The sequence below is a fragment of the Apis florea genome, unplaced genomic scaffold, assembly GCF_048593485.1.
Source record: "Apis florea isolate Af1SG1 unplaced genomic scaffold, ASM4859348v1 contig_1767_pilon, whole genome shotgun sequence".
Classification (NCBI taxonomy): domain Eukaryota; kingdom Metazoa; phylum Arthropoda; class Insecta; order Hymenoptera; family Apidae; genus Apis; species Apis florea.
Window position 1 is genome coordinate 344,038 of NW_028256473.1, and position 24,543 is coordinate 368,580.

A 24,543-nucleotide genomic window follows, 5' to 3' on the forward strand; every position below is an offset into this window, starting at 1 on the left:
TAATTAAGACACGGTTGTGCACGCGTGGAATCTCATTAATCTCGCGGCTCAGACGTGATGAGAAGAGGAGGAGGAAAACCTTCGATCGGACGTGTCCTTGCGAATATTTCTTGCGCGAGTGCATCGAGTAATCGGCGAATTACGTAAATTGCTAAATGAATTTGCCCTTCCGATTAATTAAAATTTTGATTGTTGAAACGAAATTAGGGAAGGGCTTTGAGTAAAAGATCAAATCCTATTGAAATTAGGGAAATTTCGAGCCGAATTTGCAATTTCGAGAATACCAATTTTCGAACGAAACTTTGTCTTTATTCGTACTCGCTTTCTATCTCCGGATCACTAAATTTCACTTCTACTTTCTGTGTTTTTCTGTCTATGGAGGAATAGCGAGAGGCTTTTTTTCTTTTTTTTTTTTTTTTTTTTTTTACAACAAATATATAGTATTCGTAGACTCGTGTGCAAGTTCATTTAACGGGCGAAGAAAAACTTGTAAACGGACTGCGAACGATGTTAATTAAATAGGACAACTTTCTCGAAAGGGGAACAACGACGAAGCCCTCCCTTTGTACCGAATTTAGGAAAGTTTCGTTCGAACGTACGCGGAAGCCAGAATTTACTACCGTGAAATAAATTCACCTCGCGATTTCTTCGTTGAACGTAGTTGCTCGAGATAATCGAGATGATCTCTCGTCGACGATATCGCGAAAAGAGCGATTGAAGCGAATAAAAGTAAATCCAGGAGGCGATTGAAAATTCGCGTCACCGCCGCTAATTGCTTCGTGCTCCGATTCGTGCTACAAAGGGGGTGGGGAGGGGGTGGGTCCCTGTTCGAACGCGCAGGGTTAATTTATCTCATTAACGACAGAATCGAGCTTAATTCGTCGCCATCAAAAATGGAATTAAGCTTAATTCATTTCAAGCCGAGCTCTCGGGAGCCCGATTCGGGGCTAAATGCGATTAATTAGCCCGAAAAACGGTAACAAATTTTCGTTTCGCGCTCGATGACGAACGTTTGTTTTTCGAGGATCTCGTTGAATCGATGGACGAGCAGAGGGGATTGCCCGAATGTTCTCTGCCTAGATCGCCGAGATTTTCTACGAATTTTATTTTTTTTTTTTTTTTTTTTCGTCGAAGAAGGGATCGATCGCTGGGTAAAATTGTTAGAGATTTTTCTAAACGGAAACAGGAGGAGAATTTAAAGTAAACAGGGAGGGCGGGGAGGGGGGGGAGGAGGGGAAGATAGAGAGGCTGTGATGTATCGATTTAGAGAATAATAATCGCCGGTTAGCTCTGTAACACGCTCTGTAAAAATGGTGTAAAAATATTTGTCAAAGATTTTTTCGAATTTTTTTATTTCGTTATCTCGTCGAGGGGAAAGGTTGAAAATCGGCGAGGGGAAAAAAACTTTTTCGATGAACGAGATATACGTGTTAAAAAAACTTGTTTAAAATAAAATATTGAAAACGATTTATATCGTATACACACGCGTATTAATACGAAAGGTTAATACAAAAATTATTCGAACGCCGATACAGTGATAATTTTTATATTACCCTTCGGCGAGAAATATAAACACAAGTATTAAGCGTTTCTACGTTCAGTCGAAGTCGAGCCGTCGTTCCGTTAACACCAATATAAAAGTGTGCGGTATATAATATTCAAAATGAATATTCGAGAAAGTCTGAAATGCAGAAGTGTGAACGAGAAATTTTTCTTCGGCTGCATAAGGAAATCAATCGTATAGCGTATCATGAAAGAATCAAAAATTGAAGAAACAATAATTGCGAATAAAACTCGTTGTTGGTCGATTAAGAAAATTAATCGAAAGAGAGGGAAAAAGTTATTAAATATATAAAAACATTTTGAAGAAAAGTTTCTCGAGAAAAAGTGATATTTTTCGATGATGAGTCAAAGTTTAATATTTTTAATAAATTATGTATGGAAAAGACTAAATACGGAATTGAACATCGAAAACGTATAAATGTATAAAACACAATGGTTCAGTGATGGTATGAAGCTGCTAGTAATACAAAGAATTTACTAGTAATTATAATAAATATATCGATGGAATACTCGATAAATACAAATCCTTAGATATTATAAAAAACAATCACAAAGATAATGGCCATAAGTTGGAGAACTCGATCCTAAACATGCAGCACGGATCGTATATGCAATATACTTTGTATGTTGAATACTCCACCACAGATATAAATCCTATCGAAAATTTATGAATTGAAGTAGATAAAATTAAATAAATTTCAAGTATCTTCGAAGCTTACTTAACATCGACTGAGACATTATTACCATCAAAGATGGTCCAAGAAAAAAAAGCGTTCGAATACTTTTTCTAATCAATCATTCTCAAATTATGCCGACACAATGTTGAAATTTCCCTCCTATTATACAATACATACAATTTGTCTTAAACAAATTCCTTTAACGTGTACATTTCGTTCGTGGAAAATTGTAAATGTGATCGTAATGGAAATACTTTCGTTATCCGCTGTATATATACACATTTGGACGAAATCTTGACACGGGAGATATCCGAGTTCTGGCGTAGTTTCAAATTTTCTTAGGATCGGATTGCTTACGAGGCAATTGAAGTCGGCCGATGGGATCGGGCGACATTTTCGAGGAATTTGCAAGCTTGTCGTTAGCCGAGTTGCTTGGAATATTTAATGCGCTCCCGTTCCTTTTAAAATTACGCTTGTCAATGTTGGCGCAAGTGGGTAGTACTCATTGGTTGGCTGGCGGAAATAGTTGGGCAAACTACATTGTTCCTACTCGAACTTGTTCCGGTCGTTTCAAAGTTTGCGTTTCATTTCGCATTGATGAAGGAGGAGGGGCGTCTCCTAGCCGAAGGCTGAGCTCGAATAATCGTCACGGTTCGTTCGGTTGCTAATAATGTCTCTTTCCGCGAAACAGGCGATATCGCTGTCCTCCGATCGAACAACCGGACTCGAACCGGTTAATTCGAACGAGTAAATAATATTAGGCTGTTCCATAAGTTTCTTTCTTTTTTTTTGACACGAATGGAATATCAGCAAGCCTCTTTCCAAAATTGTTGGTGCTCACTTGCAAAATATTCCTGCGTGGAGAAAATTTTTTCAACAACCGGGGAGGATACGAATAGAGTTGAAAAACGACGATTCGCCTCGTCGATTCGCCAATTCTGACCGTTTTTTGGCAAGAGGATTGAAATATTTTGTAGAATCGACGAGAAAAAAGACTATATCTTTCCAATTGTCCACAAAGAAATTTCTTTCTCCAGGTGTCTTCAATCGAAGATCTCTTGTTTTTGGACCAAGTGCGTTTTCGATGCGCATTTCGATACGAAATCCAAGTCTCGTCGACAAGCCTCTTTAAGAAAGGATCTCTTTCGTGTCGCTGGAGAAGCAAATCGCAGAGTTATCTCGCTATATCGCGGATTTTTCCTTCCGTATCCGTCGTTGCTGCGCTCTTCATCTTTCGAGTGAAAATTGTGGAAACCGATTGCGACAAGATAATAGTATTATTTGCGCTATTATATATGCTTTTTTGAAGCATAACTTATATTGAACGGCGTAGAAGAAAGTTTTAAAAGAGGCCGACGAAACTGTACTTCAACTTTACGTTCGTCGGCCAGCGTGATTGAGTTTCTCACAGGACCCAAATACGGAACGTGAACAAACTGAAATAATATTTTTATTTTAAAGTAAAATTTAGTTGGGATATATATACGGTTCTTCTAGTTTTCGTTTCAACAATCTGTAACATCGATTTCGAATGGTTGTTCTCCACTTTTACCTCGTTTCAACCGTTCAGAGACTTTCCAAAGTCAATCTTAAGTATTTCGAACATAAAGTTTCTAATTGATTGTCCAACTTCGACTCAACCCTTCTGTGTTACCACGCATAACATATATAATTTTAGATTTAAAGTTGTGCAGAGCGGCTCGCTAACGGATCATACTCGTCCCTCTTTTCCGTTTCTATTGTTCTTAAATTTCAAAATTCTTCCGTATTCCGTATTTATATTTTATATCTACATTTCAATGCTTGTTCCATTAAGTTTCTTTTAAAATTCCGCCATATACAGGCGACACGATACGTTGCACTCGTGTATGTTGCTATTCTACATTTTATTATTATACGCATATTATTACACTAATGTAAATAAATTATAAAATTACATATAATATAATAATAACATTCTAGAGGACTCGATTGGTAATCTTCTTAAACACGAGTGCAAAATCTTATTTTTCTTGAAGACGTGATCCAAATATGGATGCACGTTTATATAAAAATATATTAAAGTCTATTCATAAAGAAGGAAACTTATTGGAACGCTAATTTTAAGGGGAGAAAAAGAAAACTTAACTTTTCGAGTCAAGGATCAAGGAAACTTCCTGGTCGAAGTCGGTTGATTCGGAAACGAATTAACCAAGATTCGAACCGGTTTCTTGTTGGTTTTACGAATCGTGGTGCGGGAAATGGCGAGCCGTCTATTTCGTCGAGAACAAAGGTCTTTCGATTCGATTGGGCCGATCGATGGACCGCGCAACAAGCTCGCAACTCCTTCCACGACAAAGCAACTCAGCCGGACGTATCCCTCCATCCTTGGAGTACCTTCCCCTCCCCCGCTTTGTGAGCCGGCTTTGCTCGATAATTATCGTTAATCGATAGGATGCGCCAGTGACGAATCTCTCTCGAAGAGGAGAGAGAGAGTTCGATACACGCATCGATCGACCAACAACGCTCCTCTGCTTTTACATTTCCTCGATTCCGATCCTTGTTGAACTCGTGGAATTCCGTGATCTTGCCAATAGAAAATGATGTCGAAAGGTGTAAATCCAATTTACTTAATTATTATCTTATAACTAACTCGTTTACGTGTTTATAAATTAATATTACGAGGAATGGATTCCATATCTAACGCTAATCGAGGTTTAAATACAGATCGTCGTTTTCACGCCATGATCCGTGCGAAAATAAGCGTGTCCTTTCTACCGGCGACAAACGTAACAATCTCTTCTTGCTCCCGCATCCAAGATCATCTTATATCGGCGAAACTACAAACCGTGGTGTGTGTGTATATATATAGTTGTCTGTTCCTTCTCTGTGGATAGTGATTAAGCCAGCCGATTCGATTTTTCGATTCGACGAAGAGCGTGAAATTTTAATCGAGCGTGGAATAATAAATTGGAATCGAACTCGACCCTGATCTCTCGACTCGAAGGTTGGACATCGGGTCGAGTCCCACGATTCCCAACCGCATCGTCGTACTCTGAAGCGACGACGCTTTGAATCCAAGTCTTAGGACGAATGAAACGGATAGAAAGGAGGAGGAAGCTGTGTTCGATTGGAAAATCGTGTTCTCGAGGAAGGATGGTTAAAAAAGGACATTCGAAGACGATCCTCTTCCCCTGAAGAGGATTTTCGTTCCTTCTATCTGGCTCGAGCTCGTAACAACAATCGAATTGAATATAAATAATAACGTGTCATGATCGAATTTTATTCGATTTAGAATAAGCATATTGACCAAGTGCGAAGCGTTTATTGTTCAATCTACGAGGCACAAACACCGTCTTCCTCCGTCTGATCTAATAAGAACTTCAGCTTTCAAACTGATAGCTGGATAAAGTTTGGCGAGACGCGTTGCTCCCGTTGTTAAATTCGATTTTTCGTGAAAATTAGCGAAAGTTGGTCGAGCGAATTGTTGGAAAATTTCATCATCGAACGCGTCGACTCTCCGTTTCTCCTCGATTAAAAACGCGAACAAAGTTCCTTCGATTTCCCGCATCGTTTCGAACGTTCTCGAGTAGTGGCGCGTCTTTGTTGATTTGTCAGCGAGCGCATTGTCGCACGCGTCACCCTCCATAAACGCGTTTCGATTCGACACGAGGAAGCAATATTGGAAAGCAAACGAAGCGATCCAAGTTTTAGCGCAAATGGAAGCAAATTGGGAACTCGAACAAAATTGCAGCCGAGTAATTGATCGGGAGAGGGTCTCGAATCCGCGATTATCGAGCGCAGCTGCTCTTCAGGATCGATCCTCTTCATCGAGACTTTCGAACCGCTTCGAATTCCTCCAAGAGAGAAAATCGCTTTCGACTTTTGGACGCGAATATGGCCGAATGGTGCGGAGGGTTGGAAAAGAACGAGGAGAGGTTTGGTGAAATTTCGCGGGCCACCGCAAACAAACGTAATCGCGGCGCGTGCAAGCGTGTAAAGACGGAGACAAAGGGAGAATGGTGGTTGGATGTCGAGTGGCCGGGGTTTAGAGAATGATAAAGGGAGGGACGGCGATGGAGGGAATTTTACGTGAAAAGGGATCAAAATTCAAAAGGGCCAGCAGGAAGCTTGTTAACTTGCAAAGAATAATGAAAATGAAAAATGAAAAGGTGGGGGGGAGGAGGAGGAGGAGGAGGAGGAGGAGGAAGTCGCGACGGAAGGGGCTGAAAACGAGGATGAAAATGGTGGAATGAACAAGAATAACTAACCGTTTTTGTGGAAAGAGATAATTTAATGAGATTCTTTCTCTCTCTCGTTCGAGAATAGGAATGGAAACGTTGGAAACCGTGTATTCCAAATATATTATAGTGTAATTATTTCTTTTTTTTTTTTTTTTCAAATAATAAGACGAGTTTCGGGGCATACAATCGGTTGGAAGAGGAGGAAGTGTCCGCGAAAACTGTAAAATTCAAACGAGAAATCGAGCGAAATAACGGAGAGTAGCTGCAAGTTTGCTTCGAAACCACAAATTACCTTTTCGAAACGATATCCGACGGGATTAAACCAAGTTAAAATAGATATTAAAACTCGCTTTGATCGATTCAAAACTTTTCAATTCGAAAGATTATAAAATGCGCAAGAAATATTCCTCTCAGATTTTTCGAATTCTAAACTGATTTATTTCTCTCTCTCTCTCTTTTTTTTTTTTTTTTTTACGAAGAAAGAGCATGATATTCGTTCGAAGCGAACATCAATTTCACGTCGTGTATCTTTGACTATTTTTCGGTTATAGTTCTGTCGAGCGTTCCGTTTCGTACACACACACGCGCGCGCGCGTTTTCGTTGACTGCCCGATACAGATTGTGTCCGAGTGTTTCTATTTTGACAGCGTTTCAACGTCTGCCGTTTCGTGAATTTTTGACTCTTGTCTAGCGAACTTTTTTTTCCATCCCTCCCCTCCCCCCTCTTTGATCATTCCTGCCACTCCCTTTCAACGCATCCCCTACCTTTTTCCCTCGAATATCCCGCAACGTTTTTGACGCCAACGTTTACGCGTCGTTAAAAAAATCGTGGACGTCGAGGGTGAATCGCGATTAATATACACGCGCGAAAACTAACAATTGGCGAAGCGACGCGTTATAAAAATTCCAAAAAGGAAAAAGAAAAGAAAACAAGAAATATAATAATAATAATAATAATTGAAAAGATTCGAGTTAGCAAGTTGAAACGGTAATTAAAATTATGAAGAAAAATTGGTCGCAACTTTGGAAAGGAAAAAGAAAGTTAAAATTATTATTTCACCTTGAGAGAAAAAAGAAAAAAGAAAGAAACGAATCTCGTTTCGTCGAACATTTCGGCGCATTTCGAATGATTCATTGAAATCGCCATAGTATCGCCTCGAGTTGGTAAACGATGCTCTTAGACGACGTTCTCGTAACCAACACTCGTCGTCCCCGCTTATATAATTTAATTACGCGCCAGTAAATTGGTATAAATTGCTTCTCAAGCAAATTGCCGTGAACGAGCAACGATCGCCCCGCGACAAATCTATCTCTCGTTAAAACGTAATTGTTCGAAAACGAGAAATATTTAAAAATATTACGAAATTTCCCTCGCTATTCACGTTATCGAAAACAAATCGCACTCGTTGGCGAGATATCCTCGAAACAATCGAGAACAGAATTGCCTCTGTTCTGTTCGTCCGCTCTGATTCTCGTTGAAATTGGGCCGCGTACAGAACGAGGAGAGCGCGAAACTTGTCACGAAACGTGGAGGAGATCGATTAACGCGGAAGAATTTTTCGAGAAAGATTGTTATCGGTTATCGATTCTCAAAGACACTGCTTCGAATTGATACATGTTTCGTCCGACTCGAAATGCAGAGAATATAGTGGAAAGTATAAATGGGGAATAATTGGTTACAAAAGGCCGTTGGCGAGAAATTATGGTGAATACCCACATTGATTACAATGAACGCGAATAATACCGAATACGCAGAGCGGTTACGATCGATACATGGGGTGAATACACGGTGATTGGGATCGATTGTTTCTGCCTCGATGATTCGTTATAAATAACAACTTTTTCTTTGATTCACCGTACGAACATGCCTCTCTTTTCGACGTTCCAAATATTTTCTCCTAACTCGCATTCTATTCTCTCGAAGAAATACAGTCGCTCAACTTTGAGCAATCCCTTGGGTTGAGTTTCGAGGGAGGAAGGAGTGGTGGGTAATTAACGAGTGGGGACGATCGTCGTCGGTGTAACAGAGCGAACTGTGCCAAGTCATTTTTCCACATTCAAGAACGTTGGAAACGACCGCCTCACGAGCTTTGCCGCTACGCTTTTTCTCTTTCTCTCATCGTTATCGTCCGCTGAGAGTAAAAAAATCGTGTTCAATTCGATTCTTACGGACGGCCACAAAATCTCGAACCTGACCCAAACTTGCAAACTCGATCGCTATTTTTCGCGGATATCGAGAGAGAGGGCTAGCTTTTCATTTGGGAATTAAAATCGGGTAAAATCGAGGATAAGGAAAATTTTCTCGTCAGACCGTTTTTCAATATCGAATTTCTTAATAAATTTAAGAAAAGGGTACAGCTTTCGATATCCATTATTTTCATTTGCCAATAATCGGTCCAACTCGTTCGAAATCATTGCCCCTTTCGATAAATTGTCATCCTCTAGAGATGATCGTACCTTCGTCTTTTTCTTCTTCTTCTTCTTCTTCTTTTTTCTTTTATAACAAGTTTTCCTTTCATCTCGTTGTGTCCACTTTCATTTATCCTCCTCCTCTCTCTCTCTCTCTCTCTCTCTATGTCGGCGAGAAAAAAGCTAGGTCACCGTTTAAGGAATTGGTTTTCGAGCTCGTTTAAAATTCTGCTCGAGCAAGTACGGAATTAAGGGTCACGAAGCAATTTAACGAACACGTTGATCGCCGATACGGTCGCCCGGAAAACTCGTCGCTTTGAATCTTTTTTATTTCCTCCAGCGTTCGATGAAATAACACATCAGCCGTTGAGAAAATGATCGAGAAATGATCGATGTTTCGTCAAGGAGATTGGAGAAATAAGAAAGAGAGCGAGGTGAAGAATATCGTGTGAAACATCTCAAATCCTCAAGACGTGCATTAACGTTGTAATGGTGGTTCCAATAGTCTCGAGGCTTGGCCGAATTTCCAGGCTGAACAGTGTCATGGCCCGGGGGGAGCCTGCCAATTGCTGATTTTCCATTGCTCGATCCCACGCCACCCGTGCATTCCATTATCGCGTAACAACGCGGCCCGCTTTCTGTTTACCTCCTCGTGCACTGCAAATACCGACGTTGAACCTCGATTCGTCGAGGTGGACATTCGATGCGAAGACACCTATTTGTGACACTTAAAAAATTCCCCGATAAATATAACAGGAGGCCCAGATCAAGATTCCTTAAAACACTAACAAAACGCTAGTATAAGGCTAAACGTTCCTCGAGCCGCCTAAATTAGTCTTTTTAAAATCGGCGACAGTGTTCGACACACCATCTTCCAGTATTCGACCAACTTGTTAATTTTGACTCGTATTCTATTTCTATATCGTGAATAAAGAGTTCAAGTAGATTCGACTACTCGACATTTTTCTTGTCAGACAACGAATTATTATACCCGACATATTCGTGGACGACGTGCGATTTTACTTTCGTGAAATGGAAGGATATCCCTTCCCATTTTACGAATTCTGTTGTACACGGATAACGGTTACGTGAGCGGAACTATCGGGCGATTCATAATCGGTGCTCTCCGTTTATACGGGAAATAAAAGTTTTGATAAATCAAAACTGGAAGGGAAGAAGGTATCCCCGACCAGGTATTTGGAAATTTATTCGAATCTGATAAAACGTCTGAACCCGTAAACTCTCGAATCCACGCGATATCCGGCAGAGATTTCGAATCGTGTCGACGATCAAAACTAAATTACCTTTGGACGAGATGAGATCTCATTGGATTTTAATAAAAAAAAAAAAAGAAGAAAGAAAGAAAGGAGGAATGTATAGGAAAGGAAGAAGGAGAAAAGTTTCGAAGAGACACGATACATGGAGGAGAAAATTGGCGAGTTTCGATGAAACGTTAAACCGTAACGTTTACCTTTGGACGAGATGAGATCTCATTGGATTTTAATAAAAAAAAAAAAGAAGAAAGAAAGAAAGGAGGAATGTATAGGAAAGGGAGGAGAAAAGTTTCGAAGAGACATGGAGGAGAAAATTGGCGAGTTTCGATGAAACGTTAAACCGTAACGTTTAACGGTGGCACGAATGGGTGACCATTGCGAAAGATATCGAATTCGCGATAAAAGTGTGAACGCTTCAAAGGCCACTTTATTTCGCGGCGAAACTCGATACCGACCTACATTTCATCCGTTTCCCTTCCTCCCTTTTTTTTCATTCGAGGAAACCCTCGTGGTCGGGGGGAGGAAAAAATTCATAGATTTTCATCAACGTGGCTATCGATTCGGACGCCCGCATCGAACCGGTGTCGTTTCTCCACCCGTGCGGTGGAAAATCAACGTGGAAAGGATCAAAGAGCGAAGGAAGGAAGGAAGGAAGGAAGGAAGGAACGTGTGTGTGTGCGTGTGTATGTTCGATCGTCGTTTGAATTAAAGATGACCGGGGCTACCCTCGCGCGGTTCGTTAAAGTACGCCGCACGTATCCGCCGATCGTAATCTTCCGCCTTTATTCTCCTCTCTCGCCGTGTTTTTCTTCCCGCTGAAATTCGTCCGATCGAATTAGTCGATCCTTCTCATTTTCTTTCCCTTCTCTTGAGAACAATCACCTTTGTTGCAGGTGACGTGCAAGTAACAATTTAAAAAAAGAAAATCTTTCTGTTCAACGATTCTTGGAAACGAAAGGAAACATTGGAGGAGGCGTGTTGTGCTTGCCCGCTTCCTTATTTATAATAAGAGAGCCGAAGCGAGTACGAATCCAGCCTGATTACGAATTGAAGACGCGATCGAGAGGGAAAGGTTTGCTCGGCCACCGTCGAATAAGGGTGAACGAGAGCATTTTCAACGAGATGATAGACGATTAGAGTCTGTCCCGAGTCTGTTTCATAGATTTATGTTCCCATAGAGAGCTGTTCTTTCGATATTAAAACCGCAAGGATTATCGGGCGAAGGTAATAAAAGCGCGCAACTTGCCAAAACTTATTACCAACTTTTAAATTGATTCTGTAACGAAGTAAGTAGTTTTAACGATCGTAAATAAGAATCTTCCTCCAACCTAATTTAATTACCACCTGAATCCTCTTCTCCTATAATTTATACGTCAAAGTATAAGTCGACCATCTTGCAGATTTCCCCCTTACTTTGTAAAAATATCGTATTAAAATAGGATTCCAATTATTTCTACCATATTTCTTTTCTTTTCTCTCTCTCTCTCTCTCTCTCTAAGAAGAATCGATTCGACGATTAAATATGCACGACCGGAAGGAAGCGGAGGGTCGAAAAGTAAGTGAAAGCAAATAGAGAAAGAGAGAGAGAGAAAGGTCCGCCCGAGTGTTTCTACACTCGTAACCCCCGAGTATCCGTGACCAAAGTAGTAAGCGCGCTCGTGTTTGCATGAGAATCGTCGGACACGGTAGCACGGAACACGCCAACTGCGCGACACTTTCGTGAAACTTTCTAACGAACCGAGCGAGAGAGTTTGCACCGCTATCGATGTAAATCAGGGCCGACGTTATAATTTAATCCGGCGAGACGCGACGATGGCCTCGTCTATCGGTGTCGAAGCGGGAATTCCATGGCGAAACACCTCCTTCTCGTGGTGGATTCAGAATCGATCGAGGATTTTTTCCGTTTTTAATTCTTCGAAACGAGAATTCGATGATCGTTTGTTTGTTCGTTTGTTCGATCTCTTATATATATATATATATATTCGTGAGGGTAGGAAATTTTTCAAACAAGTTACATTAACCCTTTCGCGTAACGAGGAAATCTGCAGGGAAATCCAAGAAAGAAGGGAAGACGAACGATTTATTTCTTGGGGAAGAATTTTTTGCCCGCTCTTGTTCCCTCTGGAATTAGTAGTAAAACGTAACAAAAAAAAAAAAAAAAAAACGTGCGCGCAATATCGGATATTCGTTCTATATCTCGTTCAACGAGACGTGAAAATTAAATAAATTAAAGGGCAAAGCGAAGAGTCGAACAGTGGGGAAAAATGACCGTGTATGCGATCTTTTATTCTCCCCCCCCCCCCCGCCATATTTTTTCCATTTGTGTTCAATTATCTACCGTGAAATTGCAATTGATATTTATCGTACTATTGTTTGAATAATAAAAAAAAAAAAAAAAAAAAAAGAAGGAAAAAAAAATTGAACGTTCGAAAAATGAATCGGCGTATTTTCAATCGTTGGTAGAAAATATTTTTATTTTTTTATTCCATGTTCGATGTTATCCACTCGCTTCGTTGCCGCTGCTTTTAACAACTAACGTTAATAACAAAAGAGAAAAGGGGAGAAACGACTTGGAGCCGCGTGAGCCGCGAAGAAGATGCAAAACAATAGGAAGGATTCTCGAAGAACATTGTTTCAATATTGAAACAACACGTGGAAGGGTAGGGATTATTATCCAAGTTTTTTGCCCAAGAATCCTCCGTCTATCTGTATCTCGTCGAGAGAGAGAGAGAGAGAAAAGAGGAGAAATTTTCCTCACGGAGCGGGGATGGCTTTTAAGATCGACTTTTCGAACGGGGACCTCGTAACTTGCTTAAAACTTCTCGACCTTCCCAGATTTCGCCTTCCCAGTCACGCGTCCCTAACTTTTACGAAACGTTTTACCTTTTATTTCCTTCCGACCGACCACTTTCCAATTTTCTAATTCGACTCGTCTCGAGAACACGCTTCTCGCATTCCTCCAACTTGTTATAAATTGACGAGGGGAGAGGATCGTGTATTATTATTCGTACATCATCGCAGGGAGAGAAGATCCTTGCTCTCAAGGGTCGAAAACGCAATGGACTTTTTATTAGAAAATCGTCCTCCATTAACATGGGACACCCGATCCGTGAAGTGTAGCACGGGGACGGTTAATCGCCTCGCCAACTCTCTCGCCTTCTTCCTCTCTCCCTCTTTTATCGATCCTCGATGTTTCTCATTATTCTCTTCTTTTTTCTTTTAAATCCTCCCCCATCTTCGAATTCGTTTATTCGACATGTTGTTTATCCTTGCGAGTTATTATTATTTCTTCGACCATCTAACAACTTTTCCATTTCGAATATTTTTAATCTCGAGAGAAAAGCTTTTCATCCGTTCATCTCCTTTATATTAAATTTCTTCAAAAAAAAAAAAAAAAAAAATACTCATCGAGAGGGAGTTAAATCTTCTTATTTAAAAAGGAAAAAATTTTCGTCGAAAACTTTGCTTCCCTCGAATCAACACTTTCTCCTTCCCCTCCCCATTTAACGCCTTCTTAACTTTTTTTTTTCTTCTCTTCACTTCACTTCTCGTTTCATCTTTTTCTTTCGCGGAATCGATCGCGGATTTGTTTTCGGCCTCGTCGTCCATCGTGGTAACGAGAAACACTCGAAATAACGGATGGACGTGACGAGTGGCGGCCGGAACTCGCGACGCGAAGGATATAATGGCCATTGACGAGGTTTCCTCTATTTTTCCCGACGTCGGTCGTCGATCGATCCGATTCGTTAAGGGACTTGGTTAATTTCCATCTCCTTCCTTCGTTTTTTCCAATAATAGTTTTCATTACCGTCCTACTTGTTAGTAGTTGGAAATTTTAACGATCCTTCGAGGAAGGGTTTCCATCTTCCGCGTATCGATCTCATCTCTGACAGATTTCCGCAGGAATTCCGGAGGAATCTCCTCTCCTCCTCGGCCCCATCTTTCTTCCTCTCGAACATGGAAGATTTATGCATCCGCGATAACCTTTTAGAAAGACAAAAAGATACTACGATTATCTTCTTCTACTTTGTACATAATCGCCCGTGTAATCGCGTCGAGACAATTATCCGTTTTAAAAAATCTGCGTAATTCCTCTACTCTCTACCGTTTGGCGACCAATTTTAATTCGAACAACTTGTTTCGAGTTCGGAATGGAAAAATTTCCCCGAATGGAATGATAATAATAATCCGGTCCGTTTGCCTCGAGAACCTCGTGAAACGTCGGTGGGGGAAGGTGGCCATTAAAAACGGGTGTTATCGTGGATCTGGGTGCGTATTGGACGCTCGCGAATACCCATCGGCATTAGCGCCGCTCCTCCTCGCCTAAGTTTTGCCAAATTGCCGTATTTTCCGCCTCGTTATTGCGAGACGCTCGTTATCCGTTAATGCCGTTGTCGAGGGAAGAAGATTCGCAGGAACGAATCGAAGGAACTTCTCCCGGATTCGATCTCTCGATACGGTCGAGAGTTTTTATCGCCGGGTTACGTGATGCGAATACGATCTTGAATACTCTCGAGTGTACACCTCACTCGAGTGCTAATGACGCGGCCTTAATAACGCCTCTCCAACGCTATATGGAATAACTTGCGCCCCTAACTTTCTCCAATTATCTCGAATCTTCGACCGATTTTCTTCGAGCCTCGAACAGAGTCGTAAATACGCGCCCCGTTACAAACGAAATTTCGTATCGATCGGGTCGAGAAAATATCGTTTCCACGTACTCCATTAATGCTCGATCCGTCTCGATCACCGAGGAAGGGGTAAGGGCTCTTTCAAGAGGGATCCGTGGCCACACCGTGACCGGAATTCGTGGAGGAGGAGGCGCGACCTCGTTCTTGCCGCGCGAGACCGCGGAAAAAGCACGTAGGATGCTACACTCGGTGAGATATTGCTGCGAAGGCGGAATACACAATGGGCCGTGTTTCTCCTTAACCGGCCATCTAATACGATTCGGATATACCACGTTCCTCGATCGGCATCCACCTTTCCCCCGTCCAGATGGAGAAACGATTGTCTTCCAGGGGGCCGTGTAAGCGATTTTTCTTTTCCTTCCTTTCGATATCTTGGATTCTTCTTCTTGTGGAGATTCTTAAGGATTTTTGAGCGATTAGAAAAAAAAAAGCAGTTGTTCGAATTAATATGAACGTTCAAACGTTAATGTTAATTGCTCTGCGATATACAGATTGGCATGCAAACTTTCTCCTCCGGTTTCTATGTTCCATCCTTCGTATAATTACCGTTATTTCAATCGTATCGTTTTTAATTACTTGAGTTCGCATTGGAATTCCGTGGCGTTCGGTGAATTGATCGGAATTGCTTTCGATTTCGTTTCCAATGTGGGATAAGAGTGTAAGATAGGAAAAATTGTTTAAAACTCGATCTCCTTCCCTTCGATCCGTTTCTTCGCGCAGGAATTTATTTGTAAGAGGGGCTAAAACCGGTTTGAAATTCAATTAAATCGGCCAATGTAATCGTTGGCTGCGCTTTGAAGCAACATCAAAGAATCCAATCGATATGTTTGCCGTTAAACGTTCATTTCGGGCGGTACGCGCTTGAAACGTACGTGCACGTGAAACGACAATTTCGATAACACCGAGTGTGCGTGGCCGCGTGTTTTCGAACGCGATAAACGGGCCGGACGAATAATACACGCGTCAAACGATACAACGGCGAAGAAGAGATCGACTTTGTGCCGTATTTGTGCAATTTCGATACGATAATCGGTAAATTGATGTGTGAGTGAAAAAAAGAAAAAAGAAAAGAGGGAAAGAAATAATGGAGGCCGATTCGAGAAAGAGACGTGGGCGAGGGAGAAAAAAAAAAAAAAAAAAAAAAAGATTGGAAAATATTCCACCTAGGCGAACGAAAAAAACTTCGCCTGGACCGAGTTTCGCGCGCCAAGTGCGGCGAAAGAGGGTAAGTTCGACGTTGGATAAGCGACGTGGAATAGGCGAATAGAAAAGGTAAAAGAATCGGGGGTGAAAAGAGAGAGAGAGGGAGGGAGGGAGAAAAAAGAAGGAAGGAAGGAAGGAAGGAAGGAAGGAAGGAACGATGACGTGGGTCGGATAGAGTGAAAAGAAGCGAAAAACAAGAAAATGGAGCGTGGAAAACAGGGTGGAGTAGTGGTGGTGGTAGAAGTGGTGGACGAGGAAGCAAACAGTGGAATAATATGCGGTGCGGTGAAAAAAACTGTGGTAAAAGATAAATATAAGAGTCGGAGAGAAGAAACGAAGATAAAGAAAGTAGGGCATGTTAAGGATGTAGCAGAAAGAAAAGATAAGAAGAGAGAGAAAAAGAGAGAGGGAGAGAGGGAGAGAAAAGAATAGAAGAAACGTACTGTCAAACGAGAGAGAGATGGAAAAAAAGAAACGGAAGAAATCTTCTCTAAATGCTTGAAAAGAAATATATATATATATATATATATATATATTCAAAGTCCAAGCAAAAGTCTCGTATTCTCGACACTTACGATACATATATATATATATATACTATATATTTGTCGATCTGTTAATTATCGATGTTTGTCGAGCACTTTGAAAAAAAATACTTTGAATATTTTCTCCGATTCCGTAAAAATTCCGTCTTCTCGAATATCCAGTCGTATCCATTTCCGCGTCGACGTCGAGGAGTTTATATTTGTCGGGGCAAAAATTTCAAGAGTCTCTCTCTCTCCCCCCACCCCCCTCGTGAAATTCGAAACTCGGCGTTTCTCGCGTCGATCTAGAAATCGAAACTAATCCTTCGTCTCGATCGAGAACGTGGAAATCTGGAATCGTTTGGGTGTTTTTCCTCCGTTGGAAAAAAAAAGAGAGAGAGAGAGAGAGAAACGATTCTTCCATTCCATTACGTATCGCTTTTCTGGGCGCTTTTATTCCACTCGAGAGTTCGTCGCGGCAACTTTCGCTAATGGAATACGTTACGAAAACCAGAGAAAACGGACTCTCTCCATTTATAGAATATTCTATTATCGTCTTTATTACGGCCGGCCCGTAAATAAAAGTTTCGTCCTCGCACGCGTCCCCGCACGCTGTACCGCACGGTGTAAACAAACTTTTCCATTACCGATCCCCGGGCAAAGAGCGACGGGAGCATCGCCTCGAACCGCGATGAATAATCACCGTTTTCGAACCATGTCGGCTAATATGCTCCACTTGTCTCGAACTCCTCTCCACACGAGGCTTTGACCTTAAAGAGATAAATATATATATATATATATCTTTTTTAAACAAAAGAGGGCAACGTACGAAAGATGATTCCGTCGATATAGGGGATGAAAGATGTTATATAGGAGAGAAGCAGTGTTTCTGCGGTGATGCGCCGGTCGTCCAAGTTGAAAATCGAATTGAAGCGTCCGCTTTCGCAGGTAGACTGTGCAAAGGGAAGGGAAGGGGGATGGATGGGCGGACAGTAACATAGGTGGTTTGTTATTCCAACACGGAAGGGATTCCAACGCTGTTCTCCGCCAACTTTCCGCCCAGAGTTATGTCCTCGCGGGCAAACGCTGCGCATAACTTCGCGACCGGTAGCCCGGTTCGCATCCACCGATGCCAGATAATGTTAAGTAAAATTTAAGACCGGCTATAACCGTTTTCCGCGAGGATGATTCTTCCGTGAAAATGGATCGCGTTTCGAGGTTAGGAATTACCGAGGGATCGCTTGTCCATTTATTGTCGAAGCGGATGATTCTTTTTTTTTCTTTTTTTTTTTTTTTTTGAAGAATGGTGGAAATGGGTGAAATTTCTGGCCGGGGAGAATCATTATCATTGACCATTCTCATCTATTATTACCGTTCGGGGAGTAACAAGAAGCGGTCTCAGAATTGAAATGCATTATTGAAAGCGCGATGAAACGTTCAATTTAAATTCTGCAGATTGATCCTCTGGCCTGCGGAGGAGCGTTAATTAAGGTTTCAATATTAATCGGAACGTGCATGCATCTTTGAATGGATAGCACTAGCCCGCGTTCAAAGTGTTTGCCGCCCGTTTTGGGACCTGTCGCGCTCTTTTAACCCTCCCTTTCATTCTCCGCCACGCTCCCCTCCTCTCCTCGCCCATTACCCGAATTACCCTTCGAAATAATACTTCTCTTTTCGAAAAATAATAATTGAGGAATTAATTCCAAGGATCTGAAGAGAGAAGTTTTCTCTCTTTTTAAACGATATCCGTTTAAAGAAATGGATAGAAGGGATGGCAAATGAATAATAAAAGGAAGGACACGAGCCTCCGGCGAAATCTTATCAGTTTTTCCGCCTTTCTGCCTGGTTATACCTGGAATATACTCGGTGGTGGCCGGTGGAGGCCGGTGTGTACTCTCGAATTTATTGGAAATCAAGTTTTCCTAGCCCGGGGCCACTCGTCCGAATATAGAACGAAAACTCGGTTGGCCAAAATTATCTCGATTCTATTCTTCACCGCTCGATCGTGGAATCGAAGAAAACTTTCGGATTCGGTTTAATTTCGAACGGGACGAGGCTGCTCGAATAAAGCAGAAAGAAACAACGAAACAGGAAATGCAACAGGGATCACGCTGCTGCTGCTGGTGATCGTATCAAAGGATCGAAAAACACGCGGAAAGAATCGAGCAATTCTTGTTTGCAAGTAACTCCAACCGCTACAAATATTTCCCCTCTCTCTCTCTCTCTCTCTCTCTCTTCCTTTCTTTTGTTGAGAAACAAATACAGTAAAAAGGAAACGAAGCTCTCGACCTCGAGGAAAAAATTCCGACCGCGTTGAATTTCTATGAAATCGCTAAAGCTAAACGTTTTATACAACTCGTCCCTTCTCCAAAAAGTTTCGATCGATTGATTTATCGTAACGCGTCGAAAATCCAAAAAAAGAAGGGAAGAGAGAGAGAGAGAAAGGAAGAAGGTAGGCGAAATATTTCCAATCTCCAAGTTTCGCGCGGAAAGTTGGCCGGTGTGGAGGCATCTTGCCCCCTCCCTTCCTCCTACTTACCACGTATGAATCTTCCTCCGACCAGTGGAATAACAAACTTCTTCCTCCATACCTACCTTGCCTCCAAACTTTCCAACGATTTTATCATTTCTCCTCTCCCACTTGGAATCTTTTGTCCACTCGCCCTGAAACGAGAAGAAAGAAGGGAAGAAAGGAAGGGCGCCGCGGAATTGTTTCACGAGCAGGGCTGAAATAAAAAGGTCTCGAGGGGAAAGGTGGCGGAGGGGAAGATGGCGGCAGAGCTTGCCAATGCTTTTTATTTTCACCGCGCTATACTACGTAGGTCGAAAATTAAACGAACGCGTTATTTCTTTCCCTCTCCCTCTCTCTTCCTTTTCTTCTTCTTCTTTTGCGCGTGTCGCCGTTCCTTTTTTGGCCGGCTCTCTCCTCTCCTCTCCTTCCGTCTAGCCGCGCCCCTCGCTTCCCTCGTGTCTTGTCGGCTTTTGTGTTTCGTACGCGCATCGCGTACGCCAAGCCCTCGTTACGAGCGAACATTTTTACACGAGGGGGAGAGAGAGAGAGAGAGAGAGAGAAATGGACGTTGGACGTGGTGCATCGATAGAGGGTGATTTCGGATTGTTCCTTAGGAGAGTGTTAATTTTGATAAAATTGGAGATTATCAAAGGAAAGGATCGAAGAAAATGCTTCTTCTGTTATACGAACGAAAGCAAAGAATCGAAAGAGGAATATATGAGATGTTGTGTATCGCGTTTCGAAAAACTCGGTAGCCTCTGGTTGCTACCAGAAAAATCGAAACGAGTGGTGTGTTCTTGCGAAGGAAAGAGAAAGGGGGGATGCAAACAAAAGGGAAACAAGAGGATTCCTTCTATTCGTTCTATTCGCAGCGGTTGTTCCTCGCGAATCCATCGATACTTTTTTCTCTTTTTCGAATTGGCCGCTCTGTTTGCTCCCTTCGATTTTTTTCGTTTTTTCAACTTGGCGAAAAATGAAGAGGATTAATTATTTCTCTAAGGATTGGTTATTTTTAAAATTTCAATAAGGTATTGTTATAGTTTTAATCAATTCGAGGAAAGAAAGGAGAGATCGGCGGAGATGCACGAGTGGAAATAGTAATAGTAAATATCGTTGCACGAATAACGACCAGTTTTTGTATTCGTTCTCTCTTTGATTATTCATATTTTTTTATGCGAGAATTATGAACGAGGGATAAAAGCAATTTATAGAACGCGATAGGCGTATACGAAAGTTTGAAATTTATGAATGGAAATGATCGCACGTGTAATTGCGTTCTATATGTCGTACACGTGTTATCGTGTGCCAGAGTTTGCGAAATTCGTGTTTTTAATGCGTTATGTCCCCTCGCGTTTTTTGGACGGAAATCCAATTTGTAATTTCACATCAAAATTCACGCTCCATATTTTCGACTATTGATAAAAAGGCGATAATAATAATAATTATTATTTACCAAAACAATTTCCACGCAGAAAATTATTCCCAATTTCTCTTGTATTTCGCTTGTACGATACGATGTCGTATCGAAAGCTCGTTTAAAAAAAGTGAAAAAAAATGAAACGATCGGGGCCGATCGAAAAAGATAACGGATGGAAATCTGAGGGACGTCCGATCGCGAGATAGAAATAGAAGTATTTTCGTTCGAACGGACGGATGCGCGTGGCTTTTCGTAACAATGGCCGGGAAAATTCATAATGGCTCGATCCGATCGAATTCAAACGCGAACGAAATATTTAAAAAAATACGTACGATCGAAATTGCGAACGAATCTCCTTTCTATCGTTACCTATTTTGACAAATACCTTCCGTTCCCCGATGATTCTCAACCAAGAATTAAAAAAAATAGGCGAGATTGAAACATTTGGCGAATATTCATACTCGTAAAAGAAAAGGAAAAGGGGGGGGGGAAAGGGAGAGAGAGGGTCCTTTTCTGCCTTATTCCACGCGAAACACGTTGTCGCCATTTTCAACGAGCGCGCCGTCGTATCTGTAACGGGAGAAAAATTGTCTGGCGGGCGCAAGATGGATCGTGATGTTTTAGGAACGCACACGTGGTGGTGGAAATCATGGGCGAGCATCTTGGAGCGGATGCGCATCCGGCCCGTCCCTGGAGAAATTTCCATGAAATACCGTGCAGAGGAGACGGTCACGTAACGCGAATTGCGATCGGAGAAATTTCCAATTCGCTTCCCTTACGCGCCGGCATTTACTCTTAGATTTCCACTTACTTGCATCCACTTTATCGGCCGGCCCCTCCTCCTGCTAGACGGCAGCACGTGATTCGGTAATTCAAAAATATTGCTCGAACGAGGATGAATATTTAAGCTCACGGACGTGGAGTAAGCGAGTCGATTTAAGGCGTCTGAAATTCGCCTTATGAAAAAAAAAAAAAAAAGGAATGATATTTCGATTCTTTGAGTTCTTTGAGATAGATTGAAATCGATGTTTTCGATGTCGAATTAATTGAGAATAATTTTAAAAAATTTGCAACAAAATTGAAAGTATCGCGCATTTCGATATTTTAATTGCGAGATATCGTCGAAAATTCGAGTAGAAAAGTGACACTTGTTAGTTGAATTAATTTTCACGTGGAGTCACATCGAGAGAGCAAATTAAAATTTATATCTACGGAGAGAATCGAGATGGAATCATCGATATTTACAGTGCGCGCAGGAAAGGAAAATAAATTAAACGCGGATAAATAATTGGGGGAAAAATTGATCGTTATTGTGGTTGAAACAAAAAAGCATCGACGATCGCCGACAGATGCGATCAATTTTTATATTCGAACCACGGGGAATTGAAATTTATATTGTATACATATTGTATACCCGAAAAGATGGGGGCCGAATAAATGAAAAATAATAAAAAATTTGTATAAAATCGTTTTAGAAAAATTATCCAAAAAATATTCGAATCGAGAACATTTTCAAGACTGTGAAATTACACGTCTCGTTTCTCATTTTTACAATGGTCGAATTCGAAGGATCCGCGAAATTGCCTCGTCAATTATATATAAAAGGAACGATATCGTGGATGTATCGATGCTCCATCTATAAACGCGATCGGTGACCCGTACCAACTTCCCTTCGGACGAATAAACGCATCTGCGTCTTCGAAGAGGGGAGAGGCCCGGGTACAGTTAACAAAGGCGAAGGAGCATCGTTATTTTCGTGGATAGTCGGTAATTTCGAAGCGATAATTCGATCTCTTGCCTCGGGTACGGGCGTTAAAAGCGTCGATTAAGATAAGATAAACGGTGTTTAAACTCGATACCCGAGTGGTCGTCGATAAAACGGCGTCAAAGCGAGTCGTCGAAACGAATTTTTCGTTCAAATTATATAGAAATAAAAATTCTAGGAAGGAACAAGCGATCGAAAATCCGCGACTTATCGAAATTGCAAACAACGTACGCGATACCGTGTGTCGTGTACAGACCGGGCATAAAGCATAAAGCGAAGGAAAGGGGGAGGGGGTTAAAACAAAAATACCTTCGAAAATATATATTTCTCCAGCAGCACACGCTCCCCTACCCCCTCGAAGTAGCTGTCTCGACCAGCCAAGTGATAAATTCGAGAAAGGCATTAAATTTCATCTTGCATGTTCGAGGTAACCGTATATATATATATAAGTGATTCGAAACGATACGTCGGAAGGAAAAGAAAAGAAAAAAAAAAAAAGAAAATATAAATAAAGGAGAAGGGACGAGGCGATTACTCCTTTCATCCTTTCGTTTTGGACCATTGTAACTAACGCCCATTGTGGTCGAACTTCGATTCTCGACGCCAGGCGACGACGACGACGACGACGGCGACGACGATTCGAACACCGATCGATCGATCGAGATCTCTACTTTCTTCGACCACGTTCTTCTAATACCGGGATATTTGGATGCAGGCCAATCCAACTCCTGTCCCTTTGCTTTTCCCTCTTTCGGTCGAGTTAACGAACAGGGAGTGCCGCGCGACGACTCTTTTACGATCTTTTAATATAAAGAAAGAAAAAAGGGCGAAGTGAATCGGCGAGACGATGCCGAATCCGTGAGAGATTTTTCCACGGGTTGTCCCCGTTTCCTGGTCGGGGTGATAGTCGGCACCAGATCTGCCCGATATTGGAATTTTTACGAGGGGGTGTTAATCGGGAGCGAGGGGTTCGGATGGAATTCATTTTGGAAGAGCTCCCACCTCGACGCTTTGATTAAATTTTATTTATGTTTCATGCGCGTTGCATACTTCTCCCTCGTTGAACGAGAGGAATTTAAGTTTTTAAATTTAAGGAAAGGTTGTTACATTATCGCTTACGTACGCGTGGTCTGAGATTATTTAATTCGATCGTAATTCGATAAGTATGCTTGCATTTTCGCCGGGATATCGTTGGATATATATTTTCCGTCGAATCGAAAGAAGAGAAAGGGAGAAAAATTGGTTTTAAATAGTTGAGATTTGGATAACGATTTATGTTGGCGGATATATCGTAGGATATATCGTTCGAAAAGAGAAATGTTCCTTCGCGTCGCCTTAACTCCGATTCCCGTTCGAAGACAGGGCGAAATAAAATTTTTATCCTTGGATATATTCCCATAAGAGCGCGGGGAATTCGAAGGATCTCTGGTGAAAAGGAAGGAAAAGGATCGGTAGAGAAGCGTATGTTATATATGGCAACGCTGTTACCGCATATAGTTCGGCGAGCAAGTAGCGCAGTTTGCCATTTAATAAGTAGTCAGGCGCTGGATAACAGCTACGTTGTTCGCCACTCTCCTGTGTCTCTCCTTTTCTCTTCTTAACCGTGCGATCCTTTACGTGTAAAAGATACTTGGAAACAAGAACTTTTCTCTTTAATCTCGAAAAACGAAACTGGATATTAATCGTTAATTTCGAAGGAAAAATTGCCGTAATTTTAAAAAATTTCATTCCCGATAATTCGAACGTTCGCATCGAAGAGGTGAAAGAGATTCGCTGAAAGAATTGGTCCGCTACTACTACTACTACTACTACTACTACTACTTCCTCTCTTCTTTACCATCCGTTGAATTTACCCACCTGTCGAGCTCTGTTAAAACGAAAGTTTGTCTTTCGTGTAAACGAATTCGGACGGGCGATGTCCATTTTTAATCAAACTACCTCGATCGATCATCCGCCCGGCAAGAAGCAGCAATTCGTCATCCCTTCGACGAATTGCCACTGGCGACGTGATACCACGGTTGACGAACAAGGATGTTGTACCAAGATCGATCTTACACGTTCTCGTCTTTCTCGTTCAACCTACACAGATACACGTGTGTAATAATTTTTACGAGAATATGAAATTTTTAAGAGAACTTTAGTCTTCCTGTAGATTCTCTACGAAGAGATCGAATCGAATTGGAAAAAAAGTTGGTCGGTCGAGGAAGAGGGAAGGAAATAATTGGAGAGGAAGGATAAAGCGATCCCTTTTTCTCGTTCGTGTATTCTAACGCGCTTTGAACAGA

At 41.6% G+C, this 24,543-nt stretch overlaps 1 protein-coding gene across 1 annotated transcript in view; it reads left to right on the forward strand.

Annotated features, from left to right (window-relative positions):
• LOC100870734 (dipeptidase 1) overlaps window positions 1–24,543 on the forward strand; it is a 72,370-nt gene that overhangs the window by 37,349 nt on the left and 10,478 nt on the right. The gene's annotated exons all lie outside the window — the stretch shown is intronic.